Here is a 3,814-nt window from a genome sequence, read left to right as displayed (position 1 = left end):
ACGCCCAGGTAATTTTTGTACTTTTAGAGATAGGGTTTCACCGTGTTGGCCAGGATGGTCTCGATCTCTTGACCTCATGAACCGCCTGCCTTGGCCTCCCAAAGTGCTGGAATTATAGGTGTGAGCCACCGCGCCCAGCCCAGTCATCATACTTTTTAATTTTGCCAGTCTAATGGGTATAAAATGTTATCTTGATTGATTTGCATAGTTTGTGTACCATTCTTTCCCCCCCTTTAAAAAGTTTACCCATTTTTTTTCTATTGGGTTTTTTCTTTTTGATGTGTAGGAAGTAATTACACATCCTGAATTTATGTGTAATTGCTGAATTACACATGGCTGAATTGAAGCCATTCAGAATAGCTTCAATTTTTTTCAGTTTTCTCTTTTCAGATAACCCAATCTGTTGGATTATCTTTTCAACTTTTCTATGGTATACTTGTTTACATTTTAACGTGTCAAATCTTTTCCTTGATGGTATGTGCTCTTTATCTAAAAATTTTCTCCCACTTGAAATCATAAAGATACTCTTCTGTATTTTCCTTTGGCATTTAAAAATGTTGCCTCTTCCTTAGGTCATTAATTTCTCTGGCATTGATATTTGTGAATGGTATAAGCTACGTTTACTTTTTTCCATATGGATAATTTTATGATTTATTGAATAGCACATTCCTTCCCACTGATACCTTTGTCAGTGCCTCAAATGGTAGCATACCAACACTTTGCTTTTTTCACTTGAGGATATTTTCATATCAGCACATATAAAGCTCTTTTCTCTTGCACAAGTATTTCAATGTAGATATATAGCATGATTTTAATCGGCAATTTATGGGTTAACATTGTTTCCAAACTTTTTCTACCATGAATGTTTTTGAGCATAATTTCAGCAATTGCTAGGAGAAAGTTATGCTTATTTAAAATTATAGTTCTGGCCAAACTGCCTCCATGAAAGTTTTAACAATTCATTCCCCCCTCAATGTTGTGTAAACTGTGCCTGTTCTCCAACTTCTTCCAACACAATATGTTATCAAGCTGTTTAAATTTTATTTCATTTATTTTTTTTTTGAGACAGGGTCTCACTTTGTCACCCAGGCTGGCATGCATGCCGTGGTGCAGTCACAGCTCACTGCAGCCTTGACCTCCCGGATTCAAGCGATCCTCCTGCCTCAGCACCCCCAAGTAGTTGGACTACAGGCGCACACCATCACAGCCAGCTAATTTTTGTATTTTTTTTGTAGAGATGGGGTTCCACCACGTTGCCTACGCTGGTCTCAAATTCCTGGACTCAAGCAATCTGCCCACCTCAGCCTCCCAAAGTGCTGGGATTATAGGCATGAGCCACCGCACCTGGCCAACCTTTCTGATTTTTGCCAGTTTGGAGAAAAATGGTACCTCATTATAGTATTAATCCACATTTCTCTTAGTATTAATATAAATGCTACTCACTATCTTTTCATACGTTTGAACCATTTGTATTTCCTTTTCTGTGAACTGTTCAAATTTTTGGCCATATTTTATTGAGCCATTGGTCTCACTGATTTGTAGCAGATCTTTATATAAATGAAGTTAGCTCTGTCACCTGTTTCACAAAAAGTGTTTACAGAATTTTAAAATTTTTATGTAGTTGATTTTCTCAATCTCTTATGGCTTCTGGATTTTGTATCATGTTGGTCATGTGAAAAAGCTTCCACTCTCATTTGCAAGTTATAAAATAACTTCTCTCTTTTTCTCCTACTGATTTTAACATTTTTTGTCTTGTTTAAGCTGTTAATTATGTGTGCAGTGCCATTTATGTTATCTGTAATTTATGTGCAAAGTGTGAAGTAGGAACCCAACATCATTATTTTTTCCAGGTAATGATCCTAGTTAGATGAGTATCATTTGCTAAATGATCCATCTTTTCTCCATTTAGTGCTTAGAATCACTGGTATGGGACTGGAAAAGGTAGAGATCAAAAATTAGAATTTTAAAAGCCAAGTATCAGAGAAGACCACTGGATAAGAGAATTGAGAGTAACAGTCCTTAAAGTGCTGGTCTCTTGGGGTATAGACTAGACAGAGAAGGATTGAAGCCTTCCAGAAGGGAGCACATAGCTCATGAGAATATGGAATAGCTGAGTGGAGATCTGGCTAAGGTCAAAGGCCTGATAGGAGAGGAGGTAGGATTTTGGGGTATACTTCACAGGTCTACGTTATGACAAAGTGTTATGATCATGGCAGAGCACTGCTGAAGGGGGGTGAAGGTGAAGGTCACTGGAAGGAAGGAGTTCTGGAAAGTACAAGTGTATATGGCCTTGAAGTCACCTAAGATTATGATAACGTGGCACTGAAAGGAAGGCCGTGGGTTAGATGCCAAAGCCTTCAGTGAATGAGGAGACTGCCTCAGAAATCAATAGATTAAGACATTAAGAAGGGCTAAAGGTAGGCTGAGTGCAGTGGCTCACAGTTGTAATCCCAGCACTTTGGGAGGCCAAGGCGGGTGGATCACGAGGTCAGGAGTTTGAGACCAGCCTGGCCAATACAATGAAACCCTAATAATATATGAAAATATAATAATTAGCTGGGCATGATGGTGGGCGCCTGTAATCCCAGCTACTCAGGAGGCTGAAGCAGGAGAATCACTTGAACCCAGGAGGTGGAGGTTGCAGTGAGCTGAGATCGCAGCATTGCACTCTAGCCTGGGCAACAGAGCTAGACCCCGTTGCAAAAAAAAAAAAAAAAGGGCTAAAGGAAAACAGGAAAGTAAAGGAAGTGTTTTTATATAAGGATATTGAAGGGATAATTCGGAAAGTAGCAGTGGGGAGCAAAAGAGTCCTGCCTTGCTTCTCCATGCCCTGTGGTACATCCAGGAGCAATGGAGGAAGAAGCAGTCTGATGTCATGTGCTTTCTTCTGAGGGTCTGCTGCTGGCAGTACCACCAGCTCTCTGCTCTCCACAGGCTCCCTGCCCCACCTGGCTTGATAAAGCACGCCAACTGGGCTACAAGGCCAAGCAAGGTTATGTTATAGATAGGATTCGTGTTCGCCGTGGTGGTCGAAAACGCCCAGTTCCTAAGGGTGCGACCTACAGCAAGCCTGTCCATCACGGCGTTAACCAGCTAAAGTTTGCTTGAAGCCTTCAGTCCACTGCAGAGGAGTGAGTTGGACACAACTGTGGGGATCTAAAAGTCCTGAATTCTTACTGGGTTGGTGAAGATTTTACATACAAATATTTTGAGGTTGTCCTCATTGATCCATTCCATAAAGTTATCAGAAGAAATCCTGACGCCCAATCGATCACCAAACCAGTCCACAAACACAGGGAGATGTGTGGGCTGACAGCTGCAGGCCGAAAGAGCCGTGGCCTTGGAAAGTGTCATAAGTTCCCCTATACTGATGGTTCTTGCTGGGCAGCTTGGAGAAGGCACGATACTCTCCAGCTCCACCGTTACCGCAAATATAAGTAGTTTGTAAAATTCATACCTAATAAACAATTTAGGACGGTCACGTCTGCTTACAGGTGTTGTCTGTTAAAATTAGTCTGCAGATTGTTTCATCAATGCTTTGTCAAATTATGAAAATTAAAGTGCAATAATGTTTGAAGACAGTAAATGATGGTGTATCTTGTTTCTAATAAGATGAACTTTTTTGTCTTTGCTTTATCTTATTAGGGAGTTATATCTTATTGGGGAGTTAGTGTTTAAAACATACTGTGTGGTATAATAGGCTTAAAATACATTCTTTAAAAAAGAGAGAGAAAACACACACACACAGACCAAAAGACTGAAAGAACAGATTCTTTGTGGCGATATGATACCAAATTGTCAACAGGACCTATGG

General features: G+C 40.4%; 1 pseudogene; it reads left to right on the top strand.

The window, feature by feature from the left end:
* The first annotated feature begins 2,827 nt into the window (after positions 1-2,827).
* Positions 2,828-3,437, top strand: LOC104671200 (annotated as a pseudogene).
* Positions 3,438-3,814: the final 377 nt, after the last annotated feature.

Source organism: Rhinopithecus roxellana, chromosome 6 (genome assembly GCF_007565055.1).
Source record: "Rhinopithecus roxellana isolate Shanxi Qingling chromosome 6, ASM756505v1, whole genome shotgun sequence".
NCBI classification, from domain to species: domain Eukaryota; kingdom Metazoa; phylum Chordata; class Mammalia; order Primates; family Cercopithecidae; genus Rhinopithecus; species Rhinopithecus roxellana.
Note: the sequence above shows the minus strand (reverse complement) of the source record. Positions and strands in the feature narration are given on the sequence as shown.